The following is a 23,119-nucleotide window of genomic DNA, read 5'->3' as shown; positions in this document are numbered from 1 at the left end:
CATCACATCCTACACTTTTCTGTACACTCCTAACTGACTTCAAGAATTTACCAGCATCAGGAAAAAACTTCAGAACATCCACCTTCTGTCCTTTAGTTTGATCCAAAAACCAATTAAATTCTTCCGCAGTATACATGTCTCCAGATAACTGACTCAACTCAAACTCAGAAACTTCTGAATAGCTGTCACTATCACATATGGATTCATCAACACATACATCATCGTTCTCAACAAACTGTAAACCACTTCCACATGCCTTTTCCACTTCCATATCATTACCACATAAAACGCTCTGATCTGCTCCTTCTGAAACACCAAGCACTTTCGGAAATAAAGTGTCACTCACCTCCGATCTTAACTCTGACTCCTTGTCTGACTCAGCCTGTCCCTCTGAACGTTGTGTATTCTCAAGGGAATTTGTGCATCCGCTGGTAGATAAGCTTTTATCCAGAGTGTCCTCACTTTGTTCCTCGTTTTGTATTTTTTGCTTTTTATTTTTCGGTTGAGCAAACGTTTCTTTTACCAGTGTGTGTCTTTTTTCAATTTTGTCACTACCGTTAGTTTTTTCGCAATCTGACTGATTACTCATTTCATTATTTTCAGTCTCTACGGTTTTCTCCTCGTTTTGTTTCCTGTGAGGACAAAACAACTTCTTGTGTCCCAAATCCCCACATTCAAAACAACGCATACTTTGCGTTGTTGCGAAAATCATGTAAGAGCTTTCGCCGTGTTGTATTCGAAAAGATGCATCCAAAAACTTTGACGGTGCTTGCAAAAACATAAAAACCTGTCTCCGAAAGGACATTACGTGTTTCAGTTCATTGTTCTTACAGCCAAGCGGAACAGTTTTAATTGCACTCGCAAATTTTCCAAAGCGACTCAGCTCTTTTAATATCGCTTCATTTTTTATGAATGGGGGCACATTCGAGATTATTACCCGCGTCGCAGGTGAACGCAAAGGAGTCACCTGCACAAAAGTGTCCAACATTTCAATTCCACTTTCTACAAGCACATTAACAAATTTCTCTTCTTCCAAAAACACAACGACGGCCTTATTCATTCTAGACGCTGATAATATTTTATCATGGCCAACGACACGTCCCATAGCCATAAGTACGTCTTCCACCGTGCATATTTGATCTGGAAAACATTTACATCCATTTCCAATGGAGAAAACCGGCGTCCCCTCATTTAAGGGTGAGGCCATGCTTATCGTCCACGAACGGATGCAAATTCAATTGAAAACAAGCTCTTACCGAATCTCAAATAAGTCCTTAACTAAGGTGAGAAAAAAAAACATAAAGGAAAAGAAGATTTAAAGATCAATCAGCCGCCTCTCAAACTTCCCACCACGCCAAACACGCACATGCGCACGAGAGAGAGAGAGAGAGAGAGAGAGAGAGAGAGAGAGAGAGAGAGAGAGAGAGAGAGAGAGAGAGAGAGAGACAGAGAGAGAGAGAGACAGAGAGAGAGAGAGAGAGAGAGAGAGAGAGAGAGACAGAGAGAGAGACAGAGAGAGAGAGAGAGAGAGAGAGAGACAGAGAGAGAGAGAGAGCGAGAGAGAGAGAGAGAGAGAGAGAGAGAGAGAGAGACTTTGACTTTTAAGGTCTCTTTATTACAACAAAACTACAAAAACATTAAAACAGCATCAAGATGATAAAAACCAAATCAAATATAAATGTGTAAAACCTCAACAGAATCCACCTCACAAATGCATTGATTAATTTCCCATTTTTCTTTGAAGCTCAACATGTCATCAATCAATTTATAATAACTATACTCAATATTGATGCGGGATTTTATTAATCCCTTTAATATTGTAATAACATCAATTGATCCCTTCTCAATCAGCTTATTTTTTCTTGACAACCATATAGCCATCTTTGCTTGCCCAAACATGAAATTTAATAAAACATGACTCTTCATTTTACTTCTGCAATATTTGGGTCCAAAAATAAAAAAGTCGGGTGCAAATAATTCCCCCAGGGTTTGACACCACTCTTTCAATATATCATATAGTGGCTGTAATCTCACACAATTAAAAAATAAATGAAAAACAGTCTCTGACATCCCACAAAAAGGACAGCCCTCCCCAACCTGTGGATCCAGGTGTGCTCTGTGTCTGTTTGTGGCTATTATACCATGCACAAGCCTCCATTGTAGGTCCCCAGTTCTTTTCTCAATAGGAGGCTTGTACAGGGTCCGCCAGCAGCCCTTAGGGGAGGTACCTGATCCAAAACAGTCTTGGCATTTAGACTCTTTCACATTCTGGAGTTGAAGAAGATGTGACACCTTTACACACAGTACATAAATATTTTTCTTGCCATCATTTCTAAAATCTTCCAACTGAGGGGTACAAAACGAAAGCAGTCCATTCTCCATCTCTTCCCATGTTTCTGTATCAGCTGAAAGGTTCAAGTCCGGAAAAGCAGAAAATTCCTCCTCTCCAACCTGTGTCTCCAATAAGCCTCTATAGTCAGATGGTAAAAACTCTATGATTTGAGTCAACAGTCTTTCTGCTACTCGAACTGATCTCATTTTCAATTTCCGTGCCAAATTTTCAGCCGAAATCCACCCTTGCTCAGAAACAAGATGTTTTAATTTCGTAATACCAGCAGTCCACATCATTTTCCTTAAAGATTCTGATTTGAAAACATTTAAGTCCAATGCTGTATTAAAAAACAATGGCTCCTCTCTCAGCCATAGTCCCCTCACACCTTCTGGTTTCCGAGAAAACTTAAACAGTGTCCATGTTTTCAACATTGATCTGTAAAAAGGTGTCAATCCTGTCAGGTTTAGTTTTTCAATGTCCATAAGAAATAAATGACGATCTAGTCCGATATTGCCTGCTCTCCTTAAAAGAGCACAGGCTATCCCAGCCCAGCTTACGTCTTCCCCATATAGGAGTCTCTGCGCCGTCTGAAGTCTAAAAGCTCTGATCCTGGATTTAATATCGACCAGACCTTGTCCTCCTTCTTGTATTGGCAAATAAAGCACTGGTGCCTTCAACCAGTGTTGTCCCGACCAGAAAAAGTTTACCATGCTTTGTTGAATTGTCCTTACCAACTCATCCGGAGGCTCTAGAATCATCATTTTATGCCATAATGTCGAAGCAACCAGGTTGTTACAGACCAGGGTTCTCCCCCTAAAGGACAACTGGGGTAGCAACCAGTTCCAGTGAGACAACCGAGCACACACTTTTTCCACAAGTCCCCTCCCAATTTTTCTTTTTATATTCCTCTGTCCCTAAAAAGACACCTAAATACTTAAAACCCGCTTTCCCCCACTTCAAGTCACCCGGTAATGATGGACTAGTAACATCTTGACCACACCACAAAGCTTCACTTTTTTGCCAATTAATTTTGGCTGAAGATGCTTTCCCATAACATTGTAAAGCCATTTTAACACTTTCAACATCATTTTGGTTTCTAATTACAACAGTCACATCATCTGCGTATGCAGAGAGTTTAATAGGATGTTTAAAAACGAAAGCATTATCCTGTATACCTGTTAATTGTCTTCTTAGTCGACATAGTAAAGGTTCTATGGCTATAGTGTAAAGTTGACCTGATATTGGACAGCCTTGGCGAATGCCTCTATTTATCTTTACAGGAACACTAAGGCCACCAGCTATTTTAATCATACATGTTGCCCCAGTATATAGCATTTTAATTTTGGAAATGAAATTGTCTCCAAAACCAAAAGCTTTCAGAGTATCGAAAAGAAAAAAATGATCAACTCTATCGAAAGCTTTTTCTTGATCTAATGACAAGAAACCTGTATTCATATTATTCTGAGAAGCAAAATCAAAAGCATCCCGCACCAAATGCAAATTATCTAGTATTGATCTATTTTTTATGCAATATGACTGGTCTTCATGTATTATTGTGTCCAGTACACCATTTACTCTATTTGCTAGACATTTTGAAAAGATTTTGTAGTCAGACCCTAAAATTGCTACGGGTCTCCAGCTCTTAAGGGATGTCAAATCACCTTTTTTTGGGGAGTAGCGTTAAGACTGCTCGCTGACAGCTCAAAGGAAGAACTCTTTCCTTTATACATTGCTGGATTACCTCAAAATAGTCATTACCAATAACACTCCAAAAATTCTTAAAAAATTCAGCAGGTAATCCATCCAACCCTGGCGTACGTCCTGAGGAAAGTCCCATAACTGCAGCAGTAATTTCCTCAAAATTGAGTTCAGAGTCTAAGAGTTTTTTGTGTTTTGATGTCAACCTCGGAAGATCCTGCAACAGTTCGTTTCTACACTGTTCATCTAAAATGTCAGCAGCATATAAATTAGAATAAAACTCCACAGCCATTTTACGCATCACAATTGGGTCTGTTGTAACACATCCATTATTGTCTTTTAAAATATGCATCTGTTTTTCTTGACTTTTTTTCCGCTCCAAGTTAAAAAAAAAAGGAGGAAGGTCCATCCATATCTCTTATTGTTTGGAAACGACTTCTTATAAGTGCTCCTTTGACCTTTTCATTTAAAAAAGAGCTCAACTGATTGTTCTTTTCAGTCCATAAGTCTTGTAAATTTCCAGCATCATTACCATTCATTTTCTTTTCAATGTCTATAATCTCATTTTCCAACCACTCTAAAGTTTTTTTCATAGCTATAGAGGAATAAGATGTATATTGTTGACAAAACTCTCTTATTTGTACCTTGCCAACATCCCACCACTGAATTATATTTTTATACATACATTTTTCAGTTTTCCAGGCTTCCCAAAAACATTTAAAATTTTCACAAAATTGTTTATCACTTAAAAGCTTAACATTAAAATGCCAATAATAGCTCATATGTTTTCTTTCAGTTAAAATGAGTTCAACTGTTATAAGTTTGTGATCAGAAAAAACTGTTGGAATAATGGTTGCTTTAACAACCTTATTTCTCATATTTTGTGATACATAAAGCCTATCCAACCGTGCACCAGAAATGCTTCCATTACTGACTTTAACCCATGTATATTGTTGTACTGATGTGTTATACTCTCTCCATACATCTGAGAAATTAAAATTCTTTATAATATTAGACAAAAACATAGCTGACTTTGCATGAGGTTCTTCTCCATTTCTATCTTTTGTAAAATCCAAAGTACAATTCCAGTCTCCGCCTAATACAATCACATCATCCTGTTGTTGTTTTAAAAAGTCCTCTAATTTAACAAAAAACTGTGCTCTGTCTTCTCCCACATTAGGGGCATAAACGTTCACAAACAACACATGCAGATTTCTGATTTCAGCTCTTACAGCCAATAACCTCCCTGGTACGACTTCATGCTTTGATAAAACCTTTGTTTTAAGAACAGTGGAGAAAAGCACCGCTATTCCTGCACTTATATTTGTCCCATGACTAAGGACTTGATCTCCTTTCCACCATAGTCCCCACTCAGTCTCATTATCTTGATTACTGTGGGTTTCTTGTAGAAATATGACATTCAACTCTTTCAATCGTATAATTTCTGATACACAACTATTTTTCCTCCCATCCCTCATTCCATTTACATTAATTGATCCCACCCTTAAGCTCTCCATTAGTAAAAGGAAAAAGAAAAGGAAGAAACAGAGTGGAAAGGAAAATTTAGAGTTCATTAATTAGTTTTTTCCCTTACTTTCACTATCTTTTTGCAGCAGCGCCTAACTGCAGAACACGACATCCAGGGGGCGGGTTGGATTCAGATCCAGGGGCGGAGCTGGATCCAGATCCAGAGATCCCATTGGACGACAGTTTTACCACAAGACACGTCATACACGTGTTGCTGCGTTACCATTTCCGCATTAACTCGTAACGTAATTAAGTTATTCTTTTGACATAAAAACGAACTTTACTTATGACTACAATAAACGTAGTGCCTTTAGGGTGAAATGTAATTTTTTGCTATAATGTTTTGGAGTAAAACATTTCGGGTAAGCCTACTACGAGTAATTACCACATGCAGTTTAAGACCTATGAATGAATACAGTATAAATATGCATAATTATTAAAATATATAGGCTATGGCATGTTATTTAGAAATTAATAAATTGAATGTTTATCTTTTATGGACGTTTTAACGCGTCTTTGCTTACAGCCATTAGGAAACAGGGGCACGTTCAATCTCACAACGGTGCACAACGTTTTGCTACGGTTTCCGGGTTGAACGACATGTTTCCTGGAAACGGTGTGCAACGGAATGCAACAGGTTTTAGAAGCGTTTTCTCTTGTTTGGTGGGTGTGTCAGAAATGTCGGCCCAATCAGCGGCAAGATGTATAAAACCACGCGGTAGTAAAGAGACAGCTTGCTCAATGGGTTCATGTTGGAATGTTGTCTTTCATTCTGGACGGCAAGGTCAGTGACTGTAACATTGAGGGTCTTTTACAGTATTAAACACACATTTATAACGATTTCATCAGGCTTCAGAAACATTTAAAAAAGAACACAAAGAATGGCCTCTCAGCTACCGTAGTTGCAACTCTTACATCATCACAACAGAGCGTTCAACGCATCACCGTTTCTGTTTAATAAACGTTGTGCAACGTTTTGTCGGGGCTGAATGCAGCCCTGGGTTTCCCTCATAGATGGTTTACTTTTTTTATTTGCTAATAAAAGATATCAAATACATTTGTTTTTATATTTACTCGTATAGGAATAGCTTTGTAATAAGTTGGATAATGTACAAATAAATTCCTTCAGTGATTTCACATTGTCAGGAACGTGTCCTTCCCGTTACACCTAACTGTGATACTTTCTAAATTATGAATCTTTCTTGACTATATTATTAATCAAACGTACACTTAAACTGATAAGAGCAAACGTTGGCGACCACAGGTTGCAACTTATTGCGGGCTGCAACAACGCAAATATACTGGTTCATTTGGCGGAACAAAGTATATAAAGTGGGTGGGGTTGGATCTAGGTCCAACCCCGCCCCCTGGATGTGTGTTCCGCAGTGAGAACCATATCTCTTTTTGCCTTGTCTAAGACCAGTAATATGCTTCTTTAACCGATATCGCTTTTGCTGCGAAAGTTCATCAAGGCTACTAGACTTCCTAGCCCATGCCACTGAAGCAATAAATCTTTCCAAATCAGGAAAATAATTACTTACTTCAACTCCTGCTTTCCCTTTAGTTTTATCAAGAAATGCATTAATTTCCTCAACAGTATACAGATCCTTATCACTTCCTCTTGAACTGTTTGTCCACTGTTCATCATCTACTAATCCATCATCTGTACACTGAGATAGACTTTCCCTTTCATCACACATATATTCTTCAGAGTTTTCAACTTGTACATCATAACTTTCACACACATCTTCTGCACTACTCTGAACTTCACTTTTATCAATGTCATCATCTGTTACATCTCCAGATTTTTCAAAAGTAGAACTACATCCAGCTTGTTCCACGCTTACATCATGTAAATTAATCTCACTCACCTCTTGTATCTTGCCCTCCTCTATAGGCTCCTTATATTGCTCCTCAGTTCGCTGTGCTTCACCGTCACTCGTTTGCTGATCATTAATGTCACCATTAGAAGCACGTTGGTCATCTTTATGTGGACATGCGATGCGTTTATGGCCATATTCTCCACATTCATAACACTTAAGGCTCTCCGTGCTAGCATAAACCATGTATGAGTTTTCCCCGTGATTAATACGGAAGGAAATCTCTAAAGTGCGGTCTTGTGAGTTCAAAATCATGAGGACTTGGCGTCTAAAAGAAAGGACATGTTTAAGGGCATTGTTTTTACATCCAAGCGGAATCATTCTTACGTGACTTGCAATCTTCCCAAATCTTTGCAGTTCCTTCGTAATAGCCTCATTGGATATAAACGGTGGAACATTTGAAATTATGATTTTCGTTGCCGGAGCGGATAGCGGGGTTACCGTCACAAACGTATCCTTTACCCATATTCCGCTCACAGTCAACTGATTGACAAGAGAATCGGATTTTAAAAACACGACGACAGCTTTGTTCATCCGCGAAGCCGAAATTATATTTTCAAAGCCCACTTGTTCTCCTATAACTAGAAGCAACTCCTCTACTGTCACTCCAGGCTCTGGGGCACACTTGCACCCATTCCTGCGTGACAGAGTTGGCGTTCCCTGCACTGGAACAGACGCCATTACGGCGTCTGTAAACGCACAATGAACAATGAACTTTTTCCTCCCACTATCCCTACAACTAACTAACTAACTAACAAAACAAAACAAAACAAAAAACAAAAGGTTGGAAAACAGTTTGAAAAGACACAGTTTTCACAAACTTTCTCGCCCGCACGCTCCCCTCACACACTCCGCTACAATCACGCGAGAGAGCGAGAGCGAGAGAGAGAGACAGAGAGAGCGAGACAGAGAGAGAGAGAGACAGAGAGAGAGAGAGAGAGAGAGACTTTTTGACTTTTAACCCACTTTATTAAACCATCTGAAAACCACCATATTACACCTTAGAACAAACACATTGCCATAGGGCGTATAAAATTATGTATAAATGTGAAATATAAAAAAAAAAAAAAAAAAAAAAAAAAAAATAAGAATAATAAATTAACTCAATTATTTGGGATAAAACCAAGGCATCACCAGTTAAAAATAATCTCACCATCATCACCAAGCATCAGTAAAGCTCCATTTACACACCACTTCAAATCAAACTCAAATAGGTTTTCAGTCATTTGATAAAATCTGTATTCCACCCTTACTCTAGATTCAATCAACCCAGTGAACAGCTTTAGAACATTTATATGTTGTCCTTCAGCAGCCAGACTGCGAGACTTCCAAATGGCTAACTTCGCTTGTCCTAAAATGAAGTTAGCCACAGTGCACTGCTGCCTACGTGCCCTTGAATACTTGCATCCAAACACAAAAAGTGTCATGTCAAAACCAAAACCCAACTCCCCAAGTATTTTCATTAAAAGTGTAAACAATGGAAACAATCTGGAACACTCTGTGAAAACATGATAAACAGATTCTGGTGCAGAACAGAAGATGCAAACTGGTAAAACATTCATATTAAACTTTAAAACATGTGTGTTGGTGGGTAAAATACAATGCAGTATCCTCCACTGCAAATCTCTGGATCGTTTGGGTATGGGACCCTTATTAAAAAGGCTCCCAGAAGGAGAAACATCAGCCGAAACCCTTAAAAGCTCTCTCCATTTCGTATCACATTTATCTTTTATCGCCTCAAAATAATCAGTTTTAATACAAATCTGATAAAGGTCTTTTTTCCCAACCAGCTCAAAATCAAGTTCTTGTAGCTGCTTAAAAGTAAGCAGCTTTCCATCACAGTCATCCCCTGAAAGAACCTTGGGAGACACAATTAACTTAGGGAAAGAGCATATGGAAGGGCCTCCAGACAAAAAACAGTTTACAAACAGGAGGACTACGTTAGGAAGAGCTGTTTTCAACACCCCTAATAGCCTCTCTGTCGTCCTCAATGACCTGAATCCTGCCTGATTACAAATGTCCAGTGTTGACCTCCATGTTCTGGAGGAAATGTCAATCAAGTGAAATACTTTGGTCAATCCTTTAGCCATAAAAGTTTTAACAATGGTATTAGATATAGAAGTAATGTCACCTATAAAGGGGTTGTAAAACAAAGGTTCATCAAGGCCATAATGATGATTTTCTTGTCTCAGCAATTTAAAAACATTCCAAGATTTCAAAACAGAAACATAGAATTTTACATCAGATGAAAAATTTCCACCGTGACACGACATTAGAAACAGTTGCCTATCCAAACTGAAACCACCAACAGTTCTAAGGAGTGCCAGACCAACTGACACCCAAGGTTTAAACCCCACAGGATAGAGTAGGTTTTGGCCAGTCCTTAGCCTCATTGCTTTTACCTTTGCTGCTAAGTCAATTAAACCTTGGCCCCCTTCATTAACTGGCAAATAAAGAACCGCTGGGGGAAGCCAGTGATAGCCATCCCAAAAAAAATTCACAAAAACCTTCTGCAAACGCTGTAAGAGCTCTTTGGGTGGGTCCAGTACATTTAGACGATGCCACATCATGGAAGCTGCTAAATTGTTAACAATAAGAACTCTTCCCCTGTATGACAACTGGGTCAAAATCCACTTCCACCTCTGTAATCGTCCAGAAACTTTCTCGAAAAAGCCATCCCAGTTCCTCTGCATGTATTCATGTGTCCCAAGAAAAAACTCCCAGCACTTTAAACCCCTCCAAACTCCAGGAGCAGTGCTGGGGAAGTTCTGGAGGACCTCCGTCTTCCCATTCACCAAGCAAAAAAGATGAGCTTTTTTGCCAGTTAATTCGCGAACATGAGGCTTTCTGATAGACCTCAAGGGATTTGTTTAGATTTTTGACATCCTCAGCAGATCTAATAATAACAGTGACATCATCAGCATAAGCAGTAAGTCTAACCGTTACCAAGTCTGTAGTGAATGGACACACTGTTGATATACCGCAAAGCTTTTTCCTCAGCGATACCAGTAAAGGTTCGATTGCCACAGCATACAAAATTTCTGACAGACCACAGCCTTGACTTATACCTCTGCCTATTTTAAAAGGTCTTGTCAGGGAGCCATTAATTTTCAACATACTAAATATATCCGTATACAGCAGTTTGACATATGATATAAAAGTATAGCCAAAACCAAAAGCCTCTAGACATTTAAAAAGAAAATCATGATCAACACGATCAAAGGCTTTTTCCTGGTCCAAGGAGACAAACCCAGTGTCAAGGTTATGCACCCTGGCAAAGGAAATTAAGTCCCGTATGAGAAAAAGATTATCAAAAATAGTCCTTTCTGGAATACAGTATGACTGATCCATATGGATCACTGAGGAAATGTAAAGTTTCATCCTATTGGTTAAAGCCTTAGACAGTATTTTGTAGTCCACGCCCAGTAACGAAACTGGGCGCCAGCATCTGATGTCTTCAAGATCACCCTTTTTAGGTAGTAGGGTAATCACAGCCCTCCGTAGACTCACTGGTAAGGTACCTCTCTCAATGCTCTCCTTAAAAACCAAAAACAAGTCTTTCCCAATAACTGGCCAAAATTGATTATAAAATTCAGCATTTAGCCCATCCAAACCTGGAGCTTTACCGGCAGACAATTCTTGAACAGCCAAAGACAGCTCATCTAAAACCAGCGGTCTATCGAGCTTTGACTTCTCTTCCTTTGAAAGCTGGGGTAAGTCCTGCAAAAGGAGGTCAGCCATTTCCCCATCACAAGGTTCAGCTTTGTAAAGATCCTCATAAAAAGACAGCGCATGCGAGATAATGTCATGAGCCTCAGTGACTCTCCCTCCCTCCGGGAGTTTCAAACAGCTTAAAAATTTCTTATCCACAGTTTTCCTTTCCAGGTTGAAGAAAAAGGATGTTGGAGCATCCATATTATTGAAAGTCAGAAATCTTGCACGAATAAGTATTCCTTGCGCTCTTTCCTCCAGCAGAGTCTGCAAAAGGAGCTTGTTTCGTTCTAGAGCCTCAGCAGTATCCACAGTGTCCGCCTCAATGTCAAGATGTAGAATCTCCTGTTCAAGTTGTGCCATTTTATAATCCACAATATGTTTGTTGTAAGCAGAATAGTTCTGACAAAACAGCTTTATTTGGACTTTGCCAATGTCCCACCATTGGCTCAGGGACTTATACTGTGGTTTTCTCTCTCTCCAGATCTCCCAGAAGTGAGTAAAAGAGTGCACAAAGTTAAGATCTTGTAATAATCTGCTGTTAAATTTCCAATAGGAATACTTAGAAATGCGCTCTGTAGTGGTGAAATCAATAGAAATTAAATGGTGATCTGACAAAGCGGTAGGAAAAATACAACTGTTATAAAATTTTCCCCTTGTGCTTCTCTGTACATAAATCACGCGAGAGAGAGAGAGAGAGAGAGAGAGAGAGAGAGAGAGAGAGAGAGAGAGAGAGAGAGAGAGAGAGAGAGAGAGAGAGAGAGAGAGAGAGAGAGAGGTTTAAATATATCTTTAATCAGTTAAATTACACAAAAGTTACTCACAAAAATTACCAAACAAATATCAAAGAATCATCATCACCAACTGCAAACAAGCCACTATTTGCACACCATTTGTATGTAAATTCAACCATATTGTCTGTAGTTTTGAAAAATATGTATTCCACCCTTATTCGCGATTCAACCAATGCCTTGAACATTCTCAAAACATTAACTGTTCGTCCTTCAATAGAAAGCCTACAAGTCTTCCAAATAGCCAATTTTGCCTGACCAATTATGAAATTGGCAAAAGTACAACGCTCTTTGTTTGCTTTGGAATACTTGTATCCATAAATAAAAATCATTTTGTTAAAAACAAAGCCCAACCCTACCAAGATCCCTTCCAACAATGCAAAAAGTGACTCTAACCGTGGACATTCATTAAAAACATGGAACACGGTATCAGGCCCATTGCAAAAATTACAAAAAGGCAATACAGTTGAGTTGAATTTTGAGACAAAAACATTAGTGGCTAACACACAGTGTAATATTCTCCACTGTAAATCACCTGAGCGTTTTGGAAGGGGGCTTTTGTAAAAAAGCCTCCAGGAAGGAGAAACATTATCAACAACTGACAGTTTTTCTCTCCATTTAGTATCCCGTCTGTCACATAAATCATTAAAGTATGCTGTTTTTACACAGACTTGGTAAATACTTTTCTTGTCTGCTGTTTGAAAAGAGAGAGAGAGAGAGAGAGAGAGAGAGAGAGAGAGAGAGAGAGATTTTGATTTTGATTTTTACAACACTTTATTAACAATTTCTAGGGTTACAGCACTACATTACCATAATTCAATTAAAATCACATGATGTGCATTCTCACTCTAGAAAAGTAAAAAAACAATTAATTATCGACAACAGTACATAAAATTTCATTATAACACCAAACACCCTCAAATGTAATCAAATCATTCACCATCTTATAATAATTAAAATCAGTCTGTATTCTTGATTGTACCATTTTTGAGAAAACAACCACAATGTTTTGAACCAAATCCTGTTCAATCTTCTGTTTTCTACTTACATAAATGGCCATCTTAGCCTGCCCCAACACAAAGTTCAATGACTGACACAACATTTTTTTTCTAACGACATATTTGAAACCTAAAATAAAAACCACTGGAGAAAAAACCTCATTACATTTACTAAATATGTTACCAAGCAGTAGAAACAAAGACTGCAATCTGGAACAATTTAAAAAAGCATGAAACACAGTTTCCCTTTCATTACAAAAGGGACACTCAACACCAACTTCAGGATTCAAAATAGAAATAAAAGCATTCACAGCAATGATACCATGCAAAATTCTCCACTGTAAGTCACCTGCCTTTTTAGCCAACGGTGGCTTGTAAAGAGCTCTCCACTCAGGCTTTTGGTCAACCTCCAGTTTAAAAAAATCACGCCATGGGGTATCAACTTTCATGTTTAAAGACTTTTTACAAAAAACAATTACACAATGTTTATATAACGTTTTGCCTGTACATGATGAAAAATTTACATCAGAAAAATCAACACCATCCAAAAAAACACCGGAAACATCTCCTAGATTAACTGAAATTAACACATCAGGGAAGGGATCTTTGACATTGGCTTCAGTGAGTCCTTCACAGTACTCTGTCAGTAGAGTCCTCTCAGCCGGACTGAGTACTGACTGCCATTTCAAAAGCATCTGTGTAATTAGACGAACTGATCTTATTTTCAGTTGCTGTGCCAGCGCTTCCACATTCATAAAATCAGGACCAGATAAATCCAGTAACTGTTCCATAGTAATAATTCTATTCACAATCAACATCCTATTGAAACCTGGAAAACAATCACTTGTAGCTAAGTCCATCCGTGATCCATGGATTAGGGCAGGGGTGTCAAACTCAAGGCCCGCGGGCCAAATCCGGCCCGCCCCCTCATTTCATCTGGCCCGCGAGAGTTAACAAATTATGTTAATTATGTGGCCCGCGAGAGTTTACAGATTATTTTATTGTTATTATAAGTTTAATTTTTTGCAGGTTATTTCCAACATTGACTTTTTTTGCAGCCACCAAAACAAATTTTTGTCCCGCCAAAGTCTTTTTGATGTTAATAATGTTGATGATTGCATTAGAAAGAACGTGCAGTGCCCCGCACGCGCGCACTACTAGAGTGGGCGTGTCTGAATGCCAACGCTGCAGCCTCCGGAGGGCACATTTCCAGGCTGCATACGTCATCAAGACTGTCTTGTTTCAGAATATTAACAATTATAAAGTTAAATATTATTCTTTGTTTATAGTAAATAGTTACAGTAAATATCCGTATGACTTGCGAATGTAATGGTCAGTTAACTTATATAATCCAGGCTTGATGACGCTGCCTATGCGACCTCCGCATATGGAAACGGACAGTATCTGCTCGTGCTTTCTCTCCCTCTCTCGCGCACGCACACGCGGATCCAGCGAGGAAATGTTTTCCGTCTCGTGTACAGAAATGTTTCGCGATGTCCAGCTGGGATTAGTTTACACAGCGTCTACTCCCGCTAAATGCGCGAACTAATGACTCATCTGACTCATTAATAACTATTGAAACTATTGATCATCTGTACTGAACTGAAAAACCAAAGGGAAGAATACAACAAACAACTTTGTACAATAAGACATGAGATAGAAGAGCTGAGAGAGGACAGAAAGAGCTACAGAAATCATCTTCCAGTTCTGAAAGAGCAACTGACTCAGACAGAAGAAGATCAGCCTTCTCCTCAAACCACTGACACAAACACCAACAGCCCTCCTTCATCCAGCACCGACACAAACATCAGCAGCAGTCCTCGTCCATCAACCACCAATAATCAATCACAACCTCAGATTGTACTTCTGATGGACTCAAATGGAAAATTTCTGAATGAAAAGAAACTGTTCCCAAAACAAAATGTCAGAAAAATATGGTGTCCGAACACAGAGAAGGCCCTGGAGCTCCTATGTGAGGAACAACTGGGTTCCCCAAGTCACATCATTATTCACACAGGAACCAACGACCTGAGAGTCCAGCAAGAGCGAGTCGCTACAGCTCTTATAAATGTGACGGAGAAAGCATCCACAAATTTCCCCACATCCAAAATCATTCTCTCGACCCTGCTGCTGCGTACTGATTTCCACCCAGACACCATCAGAAGCATTAACACAAGGGTGTCTAGACATTGTACCCTATAGCCTAATGTACACCTGGCTCAACACCCGACTCTGAATCTCAGCAGCCTCTATGACCACGTCCATCTCCACAGGCGAGCAGTACCCATCTTTGCCAAAAGCCTAAAAGACACGACACTGAACCGCAGCTCCAGCACACCGCAGCTGCCTCGTCCACACCTCGTAAAACCATCTCAGCGCCCCCTTCAATGTCTGAACTCTGATTGGACACACCCAAGGACGAACTCTGCACCTCTTCATGAACGACATCAAATGGAAAGACCTGCAATCCCCTCTCAAACGCAGGGGCCGAACAGTCAGACGTATGCTGAAGCAGTCAGATCTCAGAGTCACTCCAGGACCAGCACAGGAAAAACTCAATCTTCATCCAGTGAGCTCAGAGATATACAGGAGATGCTTGCTTTGCTCTCATCTAATGGGTCAGTGAATGGACTGATAGTGTTATTTTATATATATATTTAATTTTCTCTTTTATTGTATTAAGGGTATATATACTTATAAGAGTCTTTATCATATTTGTTTTTTAATCAGTCAACTTAACAGACTGATGTTTGTCTTATTTCTAGAATAACAGGAAGATTTAGTTGTTAATGAGCTCATATTCCTTTAAAATCTCTTGTTGGAATATTCAAGGTTTGAAGTCCTCCATTTTTGGAGTAAAAAGTAATCACCCAGACTTCAAAAAAGAAATTCGTAATTCTGATATTGTAATTTTACAAGAAACATGGAATGTAAAAGATTTAAACACTGGCTGTCTGATTGGATTTAGGGAATTAATTTTACCATCAACTAAACTAAAAGGAGTTTCTCAGGGCAGAGATTCAGGCGGAATGATCATATGGTACAAAGCTAAACTCACTGGATCCATAGAAACAATCAAAACTGGAGCATTTAATGTTTGGCTAAAAATCCAAAAAGATATCGTCTCCACAGACCAGCACATATTTTTATGTGCCACTTATTTACCCCCCGCTGAATCTCACTATTACAATCAAGAAACATTTTCTATCCTACAAGATGAGATCTGTCATTTCCAAACAAAAGGACATGTTTTAATATGTGGCGATTTAAATGCCAGAACTGGAAATGAGTCAGACGAGATTAACACACAGGGTGATAAATATATCCCAAACACATTGCCCTCACTACGCCTCAGAAACAACTATGACAAAATCACAAACAAAAGTGGGAAAAGCCTTCTGGACCTGTGTAAATCACTGGGCCTGTATATAGTCAACGGCCGCACACGGGGAGACTCTTTCGGCTCTTATACTTTTAACTCTTTAAGGGGCAATAGCATATTTTATTACGGACATGGATCCTGTGCATATCAGAGCTTTTACAGTCAATCCTCAGACACCTCTGTCAGATCACTGTAATATAACTTTATACATAAAACAAACTCAAACCAATCAAACATATAAACAACCCCCTCAGTTAAAAAAATTACAACAATCCTACAAGTGGACTGAAAGCGGCAAAGAAAACTATCAAAGCGCAGTAGAAAGCCATAACATCAAACTACTGCTGGACAAATTTATAACAAACCCATATCCACATAATGAAACCGGAGTAAATCTGGCACTAAATTATATTAACAACATATTTCACCAATTAGCATCCATGTGTAATTTGAAAAAGTCACCAAAAAGAAAACCAAAAAACTGCAATGAAAAATGGTTTGACAGTACATGCAAACAAATTAGAAAGACGGTACGAACTCTATCAAATAAAAAACACAGAGATCCTGACAATCAAGATCTTCGACATCAATACTACGAAGCTCTGAAAGATTACAAACAAACTCTAAGAGAAAAAAAGGAGAAGTACACAAATGATTTATTTAATGAGATGGAGGAATCCATAAATAACAGTGACTTCTGGAATAAGTGGAACACTCTCTATAGATCTCAACCAAAAGATCTGGCCATTCAAAATGGAGATCTATGGACGACACACTTTAAAGATTTATACAAAACAACAGAAATAACCCCTGCTCGAAATGAATTAAAAGCCAAATTAGAGATCTTAAAACAAACAATAAAAGAAAACCAAAACCCTCTTGATTTCCCGATCTCAGTAAATGAGGTCAATGGTAAAATACAGGCACTAAAATCAAATAAGGCAAGCGGCATAGATGGTATATTAAATGAAATGATCAAACACACAAATGACAAATTTAAGACAGCAATTACTAAATTGTTTAACATTATTCTGAGTGTGGGATATTTTCCAGACACCTGGAACCAGGGCCTACACAGCAAAATCACTGGTGTTAAAATAACACCCACGGTGTCAAATTTAACACCGGCAAAGTGTGTATATGTGTCCACACTACACTGTGTTAATTTAGTCAAAAGTGTAGTGTTAATTTGCCAACACCCATTAAATGTTAATTCAACACTCAATATTGTTAAATTTTACACTTTGTTCAACACTATTCATTGTTGTTTCCACACTACACTGGTGTTGCCACAGAAATACAGTGTTAAAAATTAACACTCCTAATTTAAGGTCAACACCAGTGTAATGTGAATTCAACAATGTTAAGTGTTAAAATACAGAGTAATAGCCACTTTTGTTGCTAATGGGTTGTTTCTATAAAAGAAAAATGACAAAAAATATTGCAAAACCTCTTTTTATTAAAGTAAATCACATTTAATATTTACATTGATACACACAACACTTTGCATTTAACACTGCTTATTTAAATACCTCAGCTACAATTAGAAACAGAATACAGTATGGAATAATGAAAATTATCTTATACCACAGCGCAGTGACATGAAAACCACTTATTATAAGGTCTTTAATAAATCAAATAAGAGTTAAAAAAATTAGCCACCCTACTCAAAACTTGAACATTAAAATACATGCAATTACCTTATCGGCAAGCAGAAATGCTTATCCTTCACAATACTAAAGATTTTTCCATAACAAAACAGACATTTCAATTCAAAAGACGTTTCATTTTTCTTAAACACGTTCCAACCTGGTATTTAGTTCTGTAGTTGTTTTACTGTACAGTAGTGGAAGGCTGCATCAGTGGTCTTCATCATGCAGGGAATGGCTTTTTGGTCCAGAATGATGCAAAAATTCTGGATGCAACTTTTGTTCCCAACGCAGAGCAGGCAGGGCTGTGCTGATCCATCCACCTCAAAGCATGGATTGATGCTCATCACCTAAGTGTTTTAAAAGAGTGTATTTGATGAATGTATTTGATGTGTATTTATGAACTTGTATGCATTTACATGGGGTAAACAATGCAAGCAAACTAACTGCTGAATAAACAACTAGAACAAAATACCAAAAAACTTACACAGCACAATCAGTAGCTTCAGTTGCACATTGACCCTCTCCAGTCTTTCTTCCTTTTACAAATGAAGGCAAGAGGTGAATGAGCCGGGGAAGAGCTGCCACATAACTGTACCGTCCTAGCAAAACAGAATTTAAACACCATGAGTATACAGTTAAACTTTAAAACCGTAAAAGTAGCAAACCCGTTTACACTTACCATATTTTAACTTTTGTTGACCAGACAGAGGGTCGTCCATATCTTCATCAGGATGTAGGCTGCAATTATCCTTTAATTGTTGTATGTTGGCTATTTTGCAATACATCACCTCAGCATATTTCTGCAGATTTTCAAAGACAAAAAGGGTCAAGAAAATATCAAAAAGGATGCAGTTTTAACCGTTATTTGAATCAAAATCATCTCAGTATAATCATGTTAGAGACAGTGTACAGTACTAAAGTACTGTGTGTACTCACATAGTTGGTAAGCTCTTATCCTCCAAACTGGGTTAAGAAATAAAAGTTCCAGAATTCATGAGTATGCCGTATTCAAATATAGTCTGGTAGGGTCCTATCACAAAAAAATGACAATAAAAACTCAACATTCTTTTTATATTAAAAACAGCACTCAAGACAATATAAATCTTCAATTATACATTTTCAAAATAGTAATCAATTTGATTGCTATTTAATATGATATCAATAGCAAAACGATGTATGAGAAGATAATATACTGTATTTTTATTAAAGTTGGCAGCAGGTCATGTGACTTTCTTGCCAGATTAATATAATATGTACAAAACTACATATACTAAAAAGATTGGTTAACTGTTCAGTTATGTCATATAAAATGATTTATATGTATAAATGAAACTTACCTTCTGTAATGAATTAGCAGTCGTTTCTCATTGGAAGTCATCCATGTCAGGTTTTCTTTAATAAACTGCCCTAAAAACAGCATCTGTTCTGAATGATTTTAAGCACTCAGTGTGTACTTTCACCAAACTAGCATCTATAATGACAGAAAAACAAATGTTCGCCATACACGTTTTACACTTTCGTATGTATTTGCAATTTGCATCTGTCTGACATCTAGCACCACGAAAAGCTTACAACACACAATGTATCCAATCTGTGCATATTCTGAGGTAAAATGAATTGTTGGTTTGGCGATATTTTCCCTGTTTGCATACATCTAAAAAAAAAAAAAAAAACACATGACGATGCAGTTGCGGTTTTCTCCGTGTTTTTCAGTAATTTGAATATACCCGTGCACTCACGTGCATGTAAACGACCTCGTTAACTCACGGTATCTAGCCTATATGATTACCTCATAACGAGCATCATATGGTGAATAAACGAGCTTTCATTTAACTTAATTTCATACCTTCAATTTTTAGTGCATGTCGCGTTTTATCAGGGTTCAATTCTTACTTTCATTCATATCTCCTGTTAATATTATCCTTCTTGGTTAAAACTTTAAGCTAGAAGTTTAACTTTATACCAAACTAACAAGGGAACAACGTAACACAAGGTAGCTCTGATTAAACTGAACCAAATAACGAACAAAGGGGAAATAAAATGGGAAAAATATCTTATTTAGGTTTTTTGGCAAATGGCTGCGTAGAGTCAGACAGAGAAATAACAGTTTAATTTAGCTAAACCATGTGAATATTATGAGATTTACCTGCTCTCTTCAGTCCTCCTTTGAAAGAAAATGGCGGTAAAATCCCTGACAGGATATGTTTAGTGGAGGCGTGGCTTGATTTACACCGCTCAGTGTGAAATCTGGTAACACCCTTGTTTTACACTGACACTGTCATGGATATAACACTGGCCTAGCAATGGCAGTGTTATTTTATTACCAGATAGTGTTAAAATAGCATCAACACTGTGTATTTAACACCATCCCTGAAAATTTAACACTGGTGATTTTGCTGTGTAATTACACCCATCTTCAAACATGGAGACAAGTTTGATCCAAACTGTTACAGGGGCATTTGTGTCAACAGCAACCTGGGAAAAATATTCTGTTCAATCATTAACACAAGACTGCAAAATTTTCTTAAAACAAATGAAATCCTAGAGAAAAGTCAAATAGGATTTCAGCCCAAACACAGAACATCAGACCACATTTACACCCTCCACACTATCATTGACAAACATATACACCAAGAGAAAAGTAAAGTCTTCGCTTGCTTCATTGATTTTGAGAAGGCTTTCGACTCAATCTGGCATGAAGGACTTTTCCTAAAACTCCTGGAAAACGGGATTGGGGGAAAAACATTTGATTTAATCAGCAGCATGTATAAAAACAACACGTGTGCTGTCAAAATAGGGAACAGACGAACAGAATTTTTCTCGCAGTGTCGAGGAGTCAGACAAGGTTGCCCACTTAGCCCCACATTATTTAACATTTATATAAATGAACTGGCCAAAGCATTAAATAATTTGACCGCTCCCGGCCCAACCCTGACTGATTCTGAAATCAAATGTCTCCTCTTCGCAGATGATCTAGTCATTCTGTCAAAAACAAAAGAGGGACTACAACAGCTCCTCGACATCGTACTTTCAGTCAAACCTGGGCTCTCAAAATTAACCAAACAAAAACCAAAATCATGATTTTTCAGAACAGATCCAGGTGTAGGGAAAATAGATACACTTTCAGAGTAGGACATCAAGTACTCCAACACACTTATGATTACACCTATCTGGGATTAAAAATAAGTTCAACGGGAAACTTTAATCTGGCTGTTAATGATTTGAAAGCAAAAGCAATGAGAGTGTACTACATGATTAAAAACACAATTCGATATGAAATCCCAATACAAACATGGTTAAAAATTCTAAAAGCAGTAATTGAACCCATTGCGTTATATGGCAGTGAGGTATGGGGGCCACTAAAATCACAAGATTTCTCTAAATGGGAAAAAGATGAAATTGAAACTCTGCATACACAAATATGTAAGAACATCCTAAAGGTGAACAGATCCACCCCAAACAACTCATGCAGAGCTGAATTAGGACAATACCCTTTATTGATCAATATCCAGAAAAGAGCCCTGAAATTCTATAAACATCTAAAAAGCAGTGACCCAAGATCATATCAAGCTCAAGCCCTTCAGTACCACCAGCAGATCCCCAACAAAAGTGGACTTTTACAACTCATACAAAAACTACATCCAAACCAGCACAACACAATATGGCCCAATCAAATTATCACATTACAAAAACAAAACTACATTGCCTATTGGAATGATATCACTAAAACACAGAAGAAAATGGAACTCTATTTACAATTAAAAAGAGACTACAAACTAGCACAATATCTAAGCTGTGTTAAAGATCATAAAGTGAGAAAGACATTAAGTAAATACAGATTAAGTGATCACTGTTTGGCTATAGAAAGAGGACGTCACAGACAGAGATATCAGCCAAGAGAAGAGAGATTGTGTTTATTGTGTTCTCAGAGAGATGTTGAAACAGAAGAACCCTTCCTTCTACACTGTCAACATTATGACAACATCCGCTCGCAATACTTCACACAATTCCAGAACATAGAGCCAAACTTTATCACACTACCAAATTCAGAAAAAATGAGATATATTTTAGGAGAAAAGCCCACTTTGATAACAGTAGCAGCAAAATATGTAACAGCCTGCCATAAACATAGAGAGACAGCCAGTGAATAAAAGGTAACACATTGTAATATATTTATTTTGTATGTATTTATTTACTTATTTTTTTTTTATTTTTTTTTCATTGTTGTTTATTGATTCATTTTACTATGTATGTATTATTATTTCTTAATTGTCTTTGTTACTAAAGCTTTGGCAATACTGTACTATAAGTCATGCCAATAAAGTTTATTTGAATTGAATTGAATTGAGAGAGAGAGAGAGAGAGAGAGAGAGAGAGAGAGAGAGAGAGAGAGAGAGTAAGAAAGAGAGAGAGAGTAAGAAAGAGACAGAGAGCGGGAGAGAGAGATTGCAGACGCAGACAGTTAAGGTGGAACTTGTATATTTGGGAATTATCTATAGACGGTTTCAGCAGTAACAACATAAACAAGCGGCTGTCGGGGTCCGCACTTAACTTCCGGTAAACTCCGCTAAGAATAAATAACAACAAAGTTCTTTAAACGTAGTTTATTTATATAACAAGCCCAAAAAAAAACAACACATAGATTACCTAGGAAACCAAAACATTTGTTATTTTTCGACGAGGCATTTGTTCAAGAGATCAGTTTAGCAACTAGTCAGACCATTAAAAAAACGAAACCGGAAGTAAAGTTCGGATCTAGATGTGTATCGCATAAGCGCACGTGTGTCCGATGAAACCGTCTATAAGCAATATTTTTTTTACATTTATTCATATATAAAGATTATATATATATATATATACATATAATGTCTAAAACGGCCACATTTTAAATAGTTTTACTTTGCATGGAGGTCCCCTTGACATCAATATTGGATGTTCAGAACACGTCATAAAAAGACATCATAAAATAGTTGTCAGATACTAAGCATTATTGTATGATGTAAAAAATGGGTAGAAGGACATAATTGTACCTGCTGTGTTAACTCATTCTCCGCCAGCCAATTTTTGAAAAGTTGCCCGCCAGCATTTTTAATGATTTTCACAAAATATCATCACTACAAAAACTAGACTATGCCACTGTGACAAGGT

At 37.8% G+C, this 23,119-nt stretch overlaps 1 long non-coding RNA gene across 1 annotated transcript; it reads right to left on the bottom strand.

Annotated features, from left to right (window-relative positions):
- Positions 1-17,758: 17,758 nt before the first annotated feature.
- On the bottom strand, positions 17,759-18,571 carry LOC129440531 (uncharacterized). Its single transcript, XR_012371081.1, has 2 exons — positions 18,456-18,571; positions 17,759-18,318 (listed from the first exon to the last, which is right to left on the bottom strand). It is a non-coding gene; the product is annotated as an uncharacterized lncRNA (long non-coding RNA).
- Between the last annotated feature and the right edge of the window lie 4,548 nt (positions 18,572-23,119).

The sequence above is a fragment of the Misgurnus anguillicaudatus genome, chromosome 2 (genome assembly GCF_027580225.2).
Source record: "Misgurnus anguillicaudatus chromosome 2, ASM2758022v2, whole genome shotgun sequence".
Classification (NCBI taxonomy): Eukaryota; Metazoa; Chordata; class Actinopteri; order Cypriniformes; family Cobitidae; genus Misgurnus; species Misgurnus anguillicaudatus.
This window is presented reverse-complemented; position numbering and strand designations above follow the sequence as displayed.